This window comes from Mobula birostris, chromosome 21 (genome assembly GCF_030028105.1).
Source record: "Mobula birostris isolate sMobBir1 chromosome 21, sMobBir1.hap1, whole genome shotgun sequence".
NCBI classification, from domain to species: Eukaryota; Metazoa; Chordata; class Chondrichthyes; order Myliobatiformes; family Myliobatidae; genus Mobula; species Mobula birostris.
Window position 1 is genome coordinate 10,289,670 of NC_092390.1, and position 16,358 is coordinate 10,306,027.

The 16,358-nt window shown below is 43.4% G+C and overlaps 1 protein-coding gene across 4 annotated transcripts in view; it reads right to left on the reverse strand.

The window, feature by feature from the left end:
* LOC140185581 (homeobox protein Nkx-3.2-like) overlaps positions 1-16,358 on the reverse strand; it is a 90,855-nt gene that overhangs the window by 41,845 nt on the left and 32,652 nt on the right. For all 4 annotated transcript variants that reach the window (XR_011882661.1, XR_011882662.1, XR_011882663.1 and 1 more), the window contains one exon: positions 314-402. The gene's annotated coding sequence lies outside the window, so the exon portion shown is untranslated. The remainder of the gene's footprint in view (positions 1-313; positions 403-16,358) is intronic.

Sequence of the window (16,358 nt, forward strand, 5' to 3'; positions counted from 1 at the left end):
AGCCTCTGCATACACAGTTCTGATGTTAATACTCTGTATATTTACATGGAGTGCTACCACAAGAAAGCAGCATGCAGCTTCAAAGTCCCTTACCATCCAGGTCACGCTCTCTTTTCTACTACGATCAGGTGGGTGGTATAGGAGTCTAAGACCCCTCATACCAGGTTCAAGAACAGTTGTTACTCTACAGCCATCAAACCTCTAAACCAACGTGGAAAACTTCACTCACCACAACTCTGAATTTACAAACTCACTTTCACGGACTCTTTACAGCTCGTTTTCAGTATTGCATTTTTTTTAATTTGCAGCTTACCTTCATTTGCACATTAGTTGTTTGTCAGTCAGTCTTTATGTATGGTTTTCATAGATTCTAATGTATTTCTTTATTTTTCCTGTAAATGCCTGTAAGAAAGTGAATCTCAAGGTAGTAAACAAGCATGTACATACTTTGATAATAAATTTACTTTGAGATTTGAGTTTTGGTAGCTCTAGGGAATACAGACTATAACTTTTTTACATCTACACTAATTTTTCTTTTTGAACATTAAGGGTTAGAACATGCAGGGGAATGCTGAGATAATGGATCAGCCGAGGACAGAATAGTCTGAGGGGCCTAATGGCCTTCTCCTACTACAAATTCTTACATTCTTAGAATCACGTTTGCTGACTCCAAACCCTACTGTTCAGCTATAACCAATTCAGTAGCAACAAAATGCATTTATGCAATCTTATCTGCATTTCCCAGAATGATCTCAGTTTGCTTCGCATTACTGTGTAGATTAACTCTACCGCATGGACAATAAAGTGAAACAAATTGAAAAATACCACAGCTATGACTCTGGCATGGATCTTTTAAACTCAATGTCACTGAATAGTAGAAATGAAACACCCATATCTAGAAAGCAAAAGTGATTTCTTAAGCAGGGTAGGAATTCCATGCTAAGAACTTATTTTGTAGGAATGAAACCTGATTCCAATGTTCCTCTGCCTGGGATGACATCACTGGAGCTCCAACATAATCCAGTGAGAACAGATTGGGCTTTCCCTCTCCAGTGTCTCAGGACAATAGAAATGAATGGCAGCGATGTCAGGCCGCATGGCACCTGTACCCATGCAGTAAAATGACGACTGATCTGACTGTACCCTCCTGCCTGTTCTCCACCTGTACCCATTCAGTAAGGTGACGACTGATCTGACGGTACCCTCCTGCCTGTTCTCCACCTGTACCCATGCAGTAAAATGACGATTGATCTGTCTGTACCCTCCTGCCTGTTCTCCAGAAACTCTGACTTCTCTGCAAACAAAATTAATCTGGGAATGTCAGATATGTTTGATTTTATTGCCTCCACAGATCTCTGGAGTAGGGAATTCCAAAGACACATGAACCTCTGAGAATAGAAATTCTTTGTTATCTTTGACTTAAATGGGTGCTCCCACATTCTGAGACTACTAAAAGCAAGGATGTAATGCTGAGATTTTATAAGGCATTGGACAGACTGCACTTAGCGTACTGCAAGCAGGTTTTGGCTCCTTAATTAAGAAAAGGTATGCTGGCATTGCAGATGGTCAAGAGGAGGTTCGTGAGAATGATTCCAGGAATGAAAGGGTTAATGTAAGAGAAGCATTTAATGGCTTTGGGCCTGTACTTACTGGAGTTCAGATGAATGACGGAAATCTCAAAAAAAGCTATCAAATATCAAAAGGCCTAGATAGAGTGGACTTGGAGAGGATGCTTCCTATAGTAGAGTAGTCTAAGACCAGAGGGCATAGCCTCAAAGTAAATGGACATCCCTTTATAACAGGAGATTAGGAGGAATTTCTTTAGCCAGACGGTGGTGAATCTGTTGAATTTATTGCCATGGATGGCTGTGATTGGAGGTTCATAAGTTCTTGTTTAGTAAGGGTGTCAAAAGTTATGGGGAGAAGGCAGGAGAATGGGGTTGAGAGGGATAATAAATCAGCCATAATGGAATGGCAGCATAGACTCGATGGGCCGAATGTTCCTATGTTTATCATGTTATATACAGTAGATATATTACTGGAAGCCACTCAAGTTTAAGCATTATTGAGTACCTTTGCATACATTACCTCACGCACTGAGGTGCATTTAGCACCTCACCAGCTTATTATCTGATAAAAGAAAACTGCGTTTTGTGTGTGTTACTTTGGATTTCTAACAGCTGCAGACTTTCTCCTGTTTATAATTAAGGCAGTGCTGGTTTTATGTTTTAGTTGAGGGTAACTGTAAATATATATGGTCCAAAAAAAATTCTCACGAGAAGTTTTTCAACCCGAACTTCTCATCCAAGTTGGGCCGCATTTGATGAGGATGTGTAAAGATAGCAATAAGAAAGGATCTCAGTCTAAATCGCCAACGGCTTATTCCACTCTGTAGATGCTGCCTATCCTGCTGAGTTCTTCCAGGATTGTGGTGTGTTGCTCTGGATGGTGCCTCCCATAGAAAATCACTACTAGATTTAGCGTTGTACATTAGTAAATGGGTTCATTATTGTCACATATAGCAGGATACAGCTAAAAAACACTGATTCGTGCACCATCCATTCAGATCATCGCACCACTTCAAGGAAAAACAATAGAAGAGTGCAGAATAGAGTGTTACCATTACAGAAAAAGTGCAATGCAGGCAGACAATAAGGTGCAAAGTCATGACAAAGCAGACGGTGAGTTCAAGAGTCCATCTTATCATGCTAGGAGACTAGGAGACTGGTCAATAGTCTTACAACAGCAGATAGAAACTGTCCTTGAGCTTGGTGGTATACGTTTTCAGGGTTTTGAAACTTCTTCCCAAAGAGAGAATGTCTGAGATGGGAAGGGTCTTTGATTATGCTGGCTGCTTTACTGAGGCAGTGGGGAGTGTTGACGGAGTCCATGGAGGGAAAGCTGGTTTCTATGATGTGCTGAGCTGTGTCCTTAAGTAGGGTAGTTGCCTTATCGAGTGGTGATGCATCCAGACAGGATGCTTTCTAAGGCACATCAATAAAAGTTGGTAAGGGATAAAAGGGACATGTCAATTTTCTTTGTGAAGTTGCTTTCCCTTGTATTTTCAGCGGGAGTCATTGATTGGAGAGCTGCATAGACGTAGTTGAAGCATTCCCGTGTACGTCTGGCAAAGAGCTTTAAAACCCAGTCTCCATAAAAGAGGTACTGTCTAGTAGAGCAGTTATCATTGGAACGGTCTTCTTCGGGGTGGTCTGAGGCAGAATGGTAAGGCTTTGGCTCAGAGAGAACAGGCAGAGGCAAGGTAAGTAGGTAAGTTCATTCCATATTTCTTATTTCTTCCTTCTTGTTTAACTCTTGAGAGAATAGGGGGTATGTCTACAGGGCCAGTGTTCTGTTCTGGGTGTCAGATATGAGATTACTGGGAGACTACCAGCCTCCCCAAAGGCCACATCTGCACTGGGTGTATCAAGATACAGCTCCTTAGAGACTGTGGTAAGGAACTGGAGCTGCAGCTCGATGACCTTCAGCTTGTTAGGGAAAGTGAAGAGGTGATTGACAGGAGCTACAAGGGAGGTAGTCACCCCAAGGCTACAGGTGACAGATAAATGGGAGACTGTCAGGAGAGGGAAGGGAGAACATCAGGTAGTGGAGAGCATCCCTGTGGCTGTCCCCCTCAACAATAAGTACTCCATTCTGAATACTGTTGAGTTGGGGGGTGGGGGGGGGGAGAGAACCTGGGGGAAGCAACAGCGGCCATGCCTCTGGCATGGAGTCTGACCCCGTGGCTCAGAAGTGTAGGGAAATGAAGAGGATAGCAGCAGTAATAGGGGACACTATAGTTAGGGGGACAGATTGGCGATTCTGTGGATGCAAAAAAGAAACATGGATGGTAGCTGCCTCCCAGGTGCCAGGGTCCACAATATTTCTGAATGTGTCCACAATATCCTGAAAAGGGAGGATGAACAGCCAGAAGTCGTGGTACATATTGGTACCAATGACATAGGTAGAAAAAGGGAGGAGGTCCTGAAAACAGAATACAGGGAGTTAGGAAGGAAGCTGAGAAGCAGGACCTCAAAGGTAGTCATCCTGGGATTACTCCATGTGCCACACAACAGTGAGGATAGGAATGGAATGAGGTGGCAGATAAAGGAGTGGCTGAAGAATTGGAGCAGCTGGGTCAGGATTCAGATTCCTGGATCATTGGGACCTCTTCTGGGGCAGGTGTGACCTGTACAAAAAGGATGGGTTGTACTTGAATCTGAAGGAGACCAATATTCTTGCGGGCAGATTTACTAGAGCTGTTGGGAGTGGTTTAAACTAATATGGCAGGGGAACGGGAACCAGTATGATAGAGCTGAGGGTGAGCCAGCAGGTTTACAAGTGGATGATGGGTGTAACATGAATGTAAGGAAGGACAAGCCAATGACTTGGTACAAATGCAGACAGAGCAAAGAGTTAAATTGTACCACAGAAGCAAAATTCAAAAGGGTGAAGAATGCAGGACTGAATGCAGGACTGAAGATGCTGTATTTAAATGAGCATACCATTCAGAATAAAGTGGATGAACTTGAGGCGCAATTAGAGATTGGTCTGTATGATGTTCTGGGCATCACTGAGTCGTGGCTGAAAGAAGTCCATAGTTAGGAACTTAACAACAAATGATATACTTTGTATTGAAAGGACATGCAGGAAGGCATAGGCAGTGGTAAGAAATAGAATTACATCTTCAGAAAGAGGTGGCATAGGGTCACAAAATGTTGAATCTTTGTGGGTGGAGTTAAGAAACTGCAAGGGTAAAGGGAGCTGGAAAGGGCGTGTAATAAGGGTAATGTCACAATTGTAATGGGGGACTTCAATATGCAAGGAGATTGGGAAAATCAGATTGGTGTCAGGTCACAGAGAGGGAATTTGTTGAGTGACTTTTGTAGAGCAGCTTGTGCTTGAGCCTACTAGGGGAAAGGTTATCTTAGATTGGGTGTTGTGTAATAACCCAATATTATTAGGGAGCTTAAGGTAATGTAACCCTTAGAAAACAGTGATCATAATATGATTGAATTCCAACTGCAATTTGAAAGGGAGAAGCATAAGTCACATGTATCAGTATTGCAATGGAATAAAGGGAATTACAGAGGCATGAGAGAGGAGCTTTCCCAGATGGATTGGGGGAAGATACTGGCAGGGATGACGGCAGAGCAGAGATGGCTGAAGTTTCTGGAAATAGTTCACAAGGCACAGGATAGATATGTCCCACAGAAGAAGAAGTTCTCAAATGGCAGGGGTAGGCAACGGTGGCCGACAAGGGAAGCTAAGGACTGCATAAAAGCCAAGGAAAGGGCATATAAGGTAGCAAAAGTGAGTGGGAAGTTGAATGATAGGGAAACTTTCAAAATCCAGCAAAAGGCAACCTAAAAAGCTATAAGAAGGGAAAAGGTGAAACCAGCCAATAATATAAGTTTTTTCAATCATATAAACAATAAAAGGGAGGTGAGAGTTAATATTGGACCACTGGAAAATGATGCTGGTGAGGTAGTAATGGGGGATGAAGAAATGGCAGGTGAACTTAATGGGTACTTTGCATCAGTCTTCACTGTGAAAGACACTAGCAGTGAGCTAGAAGTTTGTGAGTGTCAGGGAGCAGGATTGAGTGCCATTGCTATGACAAAGGAAAAAGTGCTAGGCAAACTCAAAGGCCTTAAGGTGGATAAGTCAGCTGGATCAGATGGACTATATCCCAAGTTCCTGAGAGAGGTTGCTGAAATGATATTAGATGCATTGGTCATGATCTTTCAAGGATCACCTGAATCTGGCATGGTCCCTGAGGACTGGAAGATTGCAAATGTCACTCCACTCTTTAAGAAGAGAGGAGGGCAAAAGAAAGGGAATTATAGTCCAGCTAGCCTAATCTCAGTGTTTGGGAAAGTGTTAGAGTCCATTATTAAGGATGAGGTTTCGGGGTAGTTGGAGACTAATGATAAAATAAGTCAAAGTCAGCATGGTTTCTGTACAGGGAAATCCTGCCTGGCAAATCTGTTAGAACTCTTCGAGGAAGTAATAAACAGGATGGAGAAAGGAGAGGCAGTAGATGTCATTTCCTTCGATTTTCAGAAGTCATTTGATAAGGTGCCACACGTGGGACTGCTTAACAAGATAAAGTCCTATGGCATTACAGGAAAGATAATGGCATGGATAGAGGAATGGCTGACAGGCAGGAGGCAACAAGTGGGAATCAAAGGGGGCCTTTCTGGTTGGTTGCCAATGACTAGTGACGTTCCTCAGGAGTGATGTTCCCTGGGGCTGTTACTTTTCACTTTGTCAATGACTTGGATATTGGAATTGGTGGCTTTGTGGCAAAGCTTGCAGATGATATAAAGATAGGTGGAGGGGTAGATAGCGCTGAGGAAGCAATGCGATTGCAGTAGGACTTAGGCAAATTGGAAGAATGGGGAAAAGCTGGCAGATGGAATACAGTGTTGGGAAGTGTATGATAATAAACTTTGGTAGAAGGAACAATAGTGAGGACTATTATCTAAATGTGGAGAAGGTTGAAACATCAGAGGGGCAAAGGGACTTAGGAGTCCTCGTGCAAAACTCCCAGAAGGTTAATTCACAAGTTGAGTCTGTGGTAAAAGAGGCAAATGCAATGTTGGCATTTATTTCAAAGGGAATAGAATATAAAAACAAGGTGATAATACCAAGACTTTGTAAGACACTAGCTGGGCTGCATTTGGAGTATTGCCAACAGTTTTGAGGCCAGTATCTCAGAAAGGACATATTATCTCCCCTGGAGAGAGTCCAGAGGAGGTTCACAAGGATTATTCCAGGAATGAAGGGGTTAACATATGATGGCATTTGGTAGCTTTGGGCCTGTACTCACTGGAATTTAGAAGAATGCTAGGGGATCTCATAAAAACCTGCCGAATGTTGAAAGGACTAGATAGGGTGGATGTGGAGAGGATGTTTCAGCAGGTCAAGCAGCATCTATGGAGAGGAGTAGAGAGAACTGATGAAGGGTCTCAGCATAAAATGTCGACTCACTGCAATCCTCCTTCATTCTTCTAAATTCCAGAATCAATAGAAAGATATAAAGAGTCAACATAGGACCCTAAAATTCATAATATGGGTTAGTCCTCTCCATAGATGCTGCCTGTTTTGGGTTCCTCCAGCATTTTGTGTGTGCTAGTCTCTTGAAGTGACGACCTTCTAATTGTGAGCTTCTCAAAAGCAACATGATATTTTAAATTTTCTTAATTCATCACTTTTCTTGCTGACAGTTACTCAGAAACCCGCGTGCAAGGGTTTTGACATGTCTCACTTGGTGGAGAACGATTGAAAACATTGACTAAAATAACAGACAAAAACCTTCCAACACTTGCCAATGCTTGCCAGTCCGGCTTCTTAAGCGTAGTGTTTTGGTAACAAAAGAAATGTATGCCTGACAAAGGTTTGTGATCAACAACTTTGGTATAGCTAAACAAATGCTTTTGACATTAGATACAAATGAAACGATTCCTTTCTCTGGTGAGAAAAGAAGTATCTGAATTTGATTGTAAAAGGTGTTGAATATACTCAAGCTGATAAATGCTATAAAAATCTAAGCAATTAGCACAGATACAACTCGGGTTTACATTAATATGTCTAGCTTGTATACTTCTGCAACAATGTGAGATGATTTCATCATTACATTAAAAAGAAGCTGAAATAATAACTAATTTTTTTTGTAATTTAAAGAAACAGCATGGTAATAAGCCCATGCGGTCACAGGGAGAACATACAAATTCCTCACAGACTGTAGCCGGCCCTATAATAGTCGTACACTAGCCGCTATGCTGCCATACTGCCCTGAGTATTATGGACTCACTTTCAAGGATTTTTCATCTCATATTCTGAATATTAATTTTTTTTTGTATTTTCAGTTTGTCATCCTTTGCATATTGGTTGTTTGTTCATCTTTATTGTGTGTAGTTTTTCATTGATTGCATTGTGTTTCTTTGTACTTATTGTGAATGCCTGAAAGAAAATGAACCCCAGGGTAGTATATGGTGACTTTGATAATAAATTTACTTTTGAACTTTTTTTGAAGTACACCAAATCAGTTTTAGTAAAAATGATATTAACAGAATGGAAATATAATAATGATATTGTTAACTTAACAAGACGGATTTAGATTATATAACTTCCAGCTCTGGTCCCTGGTACTCTTGTGCAATAATCTATACCTGTTTTTATGGATAGTGATCAAAGAGTAGCTTTACTTGCCCCATATTAATTGAAAGATGCATCATTTTGCATCAGTCTGAGGGTTGTGCTGCGGACAGCCCACAAGCATCACCATACTTTTGGTGCCAACATAGCATGCCTATAACCTAACCCATACATATTTGGAATGTGGGAGGAAACTGGAGCACCCAGAGGAAACCTGCATGGTCACAAGGAGAATGTATTAATTCCTTGCAGAGAGTGGCAGGAATTGAACCCTGATCAGCGACCACTAGCACAGTAAAGCAAATGCACTAACCACTATACTACCACGCTACCCTAGCAATATCAGGCAAAACACTGAAATACATTGCTAGACTTCAGAGCAGCAGAGAAAGATGTCAATCCCCACAGACTGCTAATATTGCAAATTTATTGGCACTCAGAGATTTTCCTATGTAGGGCAGCAGATCAACCAAATATATGAGCAAAAACAGTTTGGGGGTGATCATTTAGTCCATTAAACCTGACCCGTGTACCCACGGGGAACCTACATTTATTAGTAAAGGAAGAAGCTGTTGCTAGGAGCACACTTATCAACAGTGACAAGACGAGGATTGTTTGATCACAACTTTACTAATCTACACAAACCAGCACATAGTATTATAGATAAAGTAATTGCAATTGTGTAGCATTGACACTACTCTAGGACATCTCAAAAAGTAGCATGGTGGTGAAATCACAAACAAAAGAAAATCTGCAGATGCTGGAAATCCAAGCAACACAGACAAAATGTTGGAGGAACTCAGCAGGCCAGGCAGCATCTACGGAAAAGAGTACAGTTGACGTTTTGGGCTGAGATTGTGCTGACGGGTCTTGGCCCGAAATGCCAACTGTACTCTTTTCCATAGAAGTTGCGTGGCCTGCTGAGTTCCTCCAGTATTTTACAGTGGTGAAATGTTAGAATTGCACCAGGCAATTTGTGCACAACAAGCTTTAATTAACAATTAAATTTGTTGCCAAATCACACAATCCAGGCCATGTTCGCAGCTGCCATCGAGAAGGAGGTACAGGAGCCTTAGGTCGTACACCACCAGGTTCAGGTACAGTTACTACCCTACAATCGTTAGGTTCCTGAACCGGCAAGGATAATTTCACTCATCTCAACTATGAACTGATTCCACAACCTACGGACTCACTTTCAAGGACTCTACATCTCATATTCTCAGTGCTATCTATCTATTATTTATCTATTATCTGTTTATCTATCTATTCATTTATTAATATTTGCATAGTTTGTCTTCTTCTGTTCATTGATTGCTTATAAGTCTTCGTTCATGTGTAGCTTTTCATTGATTTTATTGTATTTTTTTTGTTCCACTGTGAATGCCTGGAAGAACATGAATCTCAGGGTAGTGTATGATGACATATACATACCTTGGTAATAAATTTACTTTGAACTTTGGATCATAAATTTTGCAATGTTGCTTTGGAGTCAATATTAGCCTGGTGCTCTCATCGACTCTACCTCAAATGGAGCATTGTCATCTTTTTTGTCCAGATGAGAAAGCAAAGATGGGCTAACATTTCATTTGATAGAAGACAGTTCCTACAGTGAGACAACTCCTCAATGTTGCACTTTGCTAAAGTAACTATACTGTACTCAGATTAAACACAAGACCTTTTGATGCAGAGGTGAGTATACTGTTACTGTGAGAATACAACGATCTTTTCCCAGTTGGGTAATCCTTGACTCTTACTCCATGGTTAAGAACTTGTCACATCTCCAATTATCCTTATTGCTGATAATTCCTCAAACATGTCCATAGACATGCCAAAGGGCAAATCCTTAATTCCCAGAGATTCCATCACAATTCAACTGGACCATCAATTCTGTACTTAAGACATAAATTACATTGGTAAATGGGTTTATTATTGTCACATGTACTGAAATACAGTGAAAGATTTATCTTGCATATCATTCATACAGATCAATTCATTGCAACAGTGCATTGTGCATTGAGATCGTACAAGGTAAAGGCAACAACAGAATGCTGAAAGAAGTGTTACAGTACAGAGAAAGTGCAGTGCAGGTAAAAATAGGGTGCAAGGCTGTAATGAGGTAGATTGTGAGGTTGAGTTCATCTCTTATTCAGGATCTGACGAATAAACTCTTCTTGGGCTTCCAGCCAGGTGCAGGTATTAATTATAACCGACATTTCGATGACAAGCTCCGCTATCTTCATCAGGGATGATGCCTGGGCATGTCTAGTCTGGTGGTATTTATACCACGGCAGTCTGTCCCTCCTGATTTGTTAGTCCTCATCCAATCAGGTTTCCACTCTGCCACCTTGTTTCCAATCGAATTCTAGTTCTTAGAGCCAGATCTTTGTCTTTGTTGAAATTCTTTTCCTCGAAGTTAGTTTCAATGGCTTCCTTTACCAGGCGGTCCCAAAAGTCATTGGTGCGGCATAGTAGTTTTGTGCTGTCGAAGTCAATCCTATGGCTATTTTGAATGCAATGTTCTGCTGCCTCCAATTTCTCCAGGTAATCCAAGTGGATACACCTCCTGTGCTCCTTGATGCGGGTTTCCACCAGGTATCCCGTCTGGCCAGTATATGCTGGAAGCCCAAGAAGAGTTTACTCGTCATATACACCGAGAAAGCACTATATCTTTTTTAGGGATCTGTTCAATAGTTTTGTAACAATAGAATAGTAGCTGTCCTGTAGCCTGGTGGTATGTGCTTTCAGGATTTTGTATCTTCTGCCAAATGGGAGAGGAAAGAAGAGAAAATATCTGGTGTGGGTGAAGCCTTTGATTATGTTGGCTGCTTTACTAAGGCAACAAGAAGTGTAGACAGAGTCCAGAGAGAGATGGTTGTTTTCCATGATATGCTGAGCTGTGTCCACAACTCTCTTCATTTTCTTGCAGACAGGGGCAGAGTAGTTGCTGTACCAGACTGTGATGGCAACACAGCCAAGTTCATGAAAGCGTATACAGGTATAAAATACTGCAAGGCAGGAGATATGAAACCGTGAAAGAAAATAAGAGAAACACTTTACATGTCAAATAGCACAAGTGGAGGGTGAAGCAATCTTTCAAAGCAATGACCTTTATCAGTTCTGGAAAATGTTAGAGAGTTTCAAAGTGGACGAAGAAAGGGAAAGGAGAATGGAAGGAGTCAAAAGATAAAGAAGATTAAAGATTACCTTTATTTGTCGCATGTACATCTAAACAAACTATGAAGTGTGTTAACAACAGGAATTCTGCAGATGCTGGAAATTCAAGCAACACACATCAAAGTTGCTGGTGAACGCAGCAGGCCAGGCAGCATCTCTAGGAAGAGGTACAGTCGACGTTTCAGGCCGAGACACTTCGTCACGACTGGATAAAGAGATCCAGAGCAGGCAGAAGACCAGAGTGGGGTGTCCATGAAGAAGCGAAGCGTTGAAGACGGGAGAAGGGGTCATCAGTGGGAGTGGAAGAGTCCTTGCCAAAGAAGTAGGCTCGGAGACGGAGACGGCGGAAGAAGAGTTCCGCATTGTGGCGAACATGGAACTCGCTGAGGTGTGGGTGAAGGGGGACAAAGGTGAGGCCCTTACTGAGGACAGAGCATTCTGCCTCTGACAGTTGAAGGTCGGAGGGGATGGTAAAGACCCGGCATGGATGAGAGCTGGGATCAGAGGGGGGAAGGGGGAGGCTGGGGGTGTCAGTGGAGAGAGGAAGGTTGGGGTGAGAGGAAAATGGAGCCTCTGAGGACCCAGGAGCTGATGATGGGATCTGAAGGAGATGGGATTGCAGAGTATCGGTGGGGGAAGGGGAGACGGGAGTCACAATAGCAGCACATAAAGACCCAGCCTGGAGTTCAAGGCTGGAATCTTGAGAGCTGGGATCAGAGGGGGGAGGGGGGAGGCTGGGGGTGTCAGTGGAGAGGGGAGGGTTGGGGTGAGAGGAAGATGGAGCCTCTGAGGGCCCAGGAGTTGACGGTGGGATCTGAGGAAGACGGGGCTGCGGAGTGGTGGTGGGGGAAGGGGAGACGGGAGTCACAACAGCAGCACATAAAGACCCGGCCTGGAGTTCAAGGCTGGAGTCGCAGTTGGTGGTTGTGCAATCGCTGTGAATGTGTCCATGGTCGTTGCTGGAGTCCGGGTTTTGAATATGCCCTGAGGTGTTGGAGCTGGCAAGATCAATGGCAGAGGCAATCTGAAGTTCATGCCGGCTAGTTTCATGGTCAGTAGGCTCTGGAGTCCGTAGATGTAGGATCTTGCGATCTTTGCCTAACATGACAAAGTTAAAAAAATGGCGATTGCAGGCGTGAATCCGACAGAGGATGAAATAACGGGTAGGACCATTACAGATGGCAAAGAAAGTGTCCCGAAGGTGTGGAAGGGTCTGGGATAAGGACACCAAGTACCTCCTCATGGCGGAGAGAGTCGCCTTCAGTGCTTGATGGGAGAAGCGGCGAGAGGCAGAGTCAATAAAATGTGAGTACCTGGGATCCTCAGAAGGTCCAAATTGGGAGGCTTGGAAACGAATCCTAAAGCCAACTGGAGTAAGTTGGCGACGGAGGCACGTTCCAAGAAAGGATATATGGCTGTGATAGCAAGTCTGAGTCAAAGTGTGGTCGAAAAGTTGAAGCGCTGACGAAGTGTCTTGGCCTGAAACGTCGACTGTACCTCTTCCTAGAGATGCTGCCTGGCCTGCTGCGTTCACCAGCAACTTTGATATGAAGTGTGTTGTTTGTATCGAATCAAATCAGTGAGGAACGCGTTGAGCAGCCCACAAGTGTCCGGTGCCAACGTAGCATGCCCACAACTCACTGACCCTAACTCGTACATGTTTGGAATGTGGGAGGAAACTGCAGCACCCAGAGGAAACCACCTGGCCACGAGATCTACAGATGACACCATGAGGTGATGCATCAGCCACTGTGCTTCAGTGAAAGGGCAGATAGTAAGCAAGATTAAATGACAGAAAAGATGAAAGAGAAAGGAAAGCAGGTTAGTAATGGGGCATGTAAAAGAACAAACAATCAGTCTAGAGAAAGAGTAACACACAAAGTGCTGGAGGAACTCAGCCAGGTCAGGCAGCATCTATGGAGGTGAATAGACGGCTAATGTTTTGAGTTGAGACCCTTCATCTGGAACGGAAAAAAAGAAGGAGGTTAGGCCATGAAAAATGGTTGGGGGAGGAGTGGAGCAAAAACTGGCAGGTGATAGGTGGATCCAGATGAAGGACGGTGGTGATAAACAGGTGAAGGAGGGGACAGTGGGAATGATGTACGAAGCTGAAGGTGATAGGTGGAAAGCGACAAAGAGCAGTAGAAGATAAAATCTGGTAGGAAGAGGAATAAAGGGGAGGGAGATGAACAAAAAGCTGGAGGTACTCACTGGGCAGAAAGTGCAAGTATAGAAAGTTGGATCATAATCTAAAATTAACGAAACAATATGGAATTTAATTTCTGAAACAAAAACGGGAAACACTGTAAATGCTTTCTGATGGATTGAAGAGGCTGTAATGCATTCCTCCAGTCATTGGGAGAAAGTGTTGGATATGGTGGTGACATCCGTCAGTTTTGCGAGACCATGGATCTGCGTCTGGAAAGTCTTGCTTCAGTCTGTGCTGGTAGAGCAGCGTCTGCTGTGTGAGGCGACGCTGGAATGACCTCTCCAGCGCGCAGGCCTGGGCAAGCTTGTATGGAAGACCGGCAGTTGCCCATGCTGCAAGTCTCCCCTCTCCACGACACCGATGTTGTCCAAGGGAAGGGCAAGGGCCGATACAGCTTGGCACCAGTGTTGTCGCAGGAGTTGCCAGAACGAGGTTGAAGGCAATGTCGGACCACCTTAGGGATTCCAGCTCCGGATTTGTCCTCAGGGTTTACTCCTGAAGCCTTTCCCACGAGTGGGTATGGACGCAAGGCAGCGGAGGCTTGAAATCAGAGTTTTTCCTCTCGTAGATGGACTGCCTTCCCAGGCTGATGAGATCCATCTACCCAAAGCACTGGATTTAAGGCGCCAGGACCCATCTTCGCCCCTGCTCCTGTCAGTAGAAACAGTTCCGCCGGGCTTAGAGGCTAAGCCACACGAGAAGGCCAGGAGTTGGACTTGGTTGTCAGAGGCTATTTGAGGAGCATGCCGTGAGGAGCACTTTTAGATAGTGGGAGCTTGTCCCCACTACCACTCCTCGACTTGACAACTTTGGAACCAATGTTGTCAAGCTGTTGGATATATACTCCAAAATAAAGCATTTATGGATATTTAATAGTTTTCATAGTCTTAAATCAGCACAAAGCACTTCACAGCTAATTGTCTTTCGATTTCCACTTCCACTGTCACAATGGAAAAAGTGATATAATAATTTACACATAGCATGGAGAGTATCTTTATCTGTCACATGAATAGTGAAATACCTAAACATGTAGAGAAATGAGTCATTTTTCATCCGAGGATTTGGTCTTTGAAATAGTGGTCAGGTGGTGAAGAGGCAATTTGTTTGAGTTAAGGAAAATTTGTGGTTTCGTCCATTACTCAATGTGCTCAGGGTTGATCTTTCAACTCAACAACACTTCCCTCTACTAACCTTACATCTCTACTTCTTTAAAAGTCTACAATTCAAATTTATCTTTGTCTACATGTGCTCTGTATTGTGGAGTATCTACAGAACTCCTGAGTAGAGCATTCTAAAGTTTACCTTTCATTGTTTTCCAGTGAGGCCGAATCCTTTTCAGAGCTCTGGATGACAGGCACTTCATTTTGAGATCATGATGTCTGAAATTCAACCAGGAGAGCAGGGAGAGTTTTAAGTGGGAGCTGTGACAACAAGACAAACTCCCAGATCTGTACTGAGGGGCTACTTTACTAGATGTACCTGGGGGAGGGAGGGGAAATGTCGACCCAGACCACGAGAGGCCTGCGTCGGGCATTTTCATGCCTTACAAGGCGCAGATTGGAAGTCTGTGTGGGGCGCCACTCCTCGCACAGACTAGAGCAATGTGTGATTAAGTGCCTTGCTCAAGGACACAAACACACTGCCACAGCTGAGGCTCGAACTAGAGACCTTGAGATAACTAGATGAGCGCCTTAACCACTTGGCCACGTGCCCAATACACCTGAACACCTGTTCAATAATGCAAAAATCTACTCAGCCAATCACGTGGCAGCAACTCAATGTATAAAAGCATGCAGACATGGTCAAGAGGTTCAGCTGTTGCTCAGATCAAACACTAGAATGGGGAAGAAATATGATCTAAGTGACTTTGACTGTTGATTGTTGGTGCCTGACAGGGTGGTCTGAGCATCTCAGAGCTACTGATCTCCTGGGATTTTCATGCCTAACATTCTCTAGGGCAGGGATTCCCAGCCCTTTTTTATGCTATGGACCAACGGCATTAAGCAAGGGGTCCTTGGACCTCAGGTTGGGACCCTGCTCTAGGGTTTAGAAAGAATGATATGATAAACAAAAACCACCCAGTGAGCAGCAGTCCAGTGGAAGAAAAGGCCTTGTTGCTGAGAGAAGTCAGAGGAGAATGGCCATTCTGGTTCAAGCCGATAGGAAGGTGACAGTACCTCAAATAACCAGGCGTTACAACAGTGGTATACAGAAGAGCATCTTTGAATGCACAATGCATCAAACCTTGAAGTGGATGGGCTATAGCAGTGGAAGATCATGAATATACACTGAGTGGCTACATTATTAGATACTAGAGGTACCAGATAAAGTAGGCACTGAGTGTATGCTCAAAAATCAGAACACTGAGACCTAAACTCACGATCTTCTGAATCAGTGACGTAAAACAGTCTCTGGGTCAGCAGCCTGCTAAGATATAATGTCTGGGAATTGTCGTTGTCAGATGTATTAATAACAAGATTTCTCACCAAGGATCTCCAATGTGAGCATTAGAGTATCTCTCTCAAATGAGTACTGAATAGCTTGTTGCATGCTCACAGAAATCTGAAGGTTTTTTGTTATGCATCTACTTTTTCCTGGGATACATAGAGAAGGTTTATTGGATTGATTTTTGGGATAAGGAACTGTCTACAGAGAGAATTCAAGTAAGCTCGGCTGACACTTTCTAGAGTTTAAAAGGAGTAGAGGTGATGTTGTTGAAATATATGAGACTTGGACAGAGCTTGATGAGGTAGACACCATGTGGACCTAGAATTACTGAGTGCCATCGCAAGCTGAAGGTCTCCCATGTAAG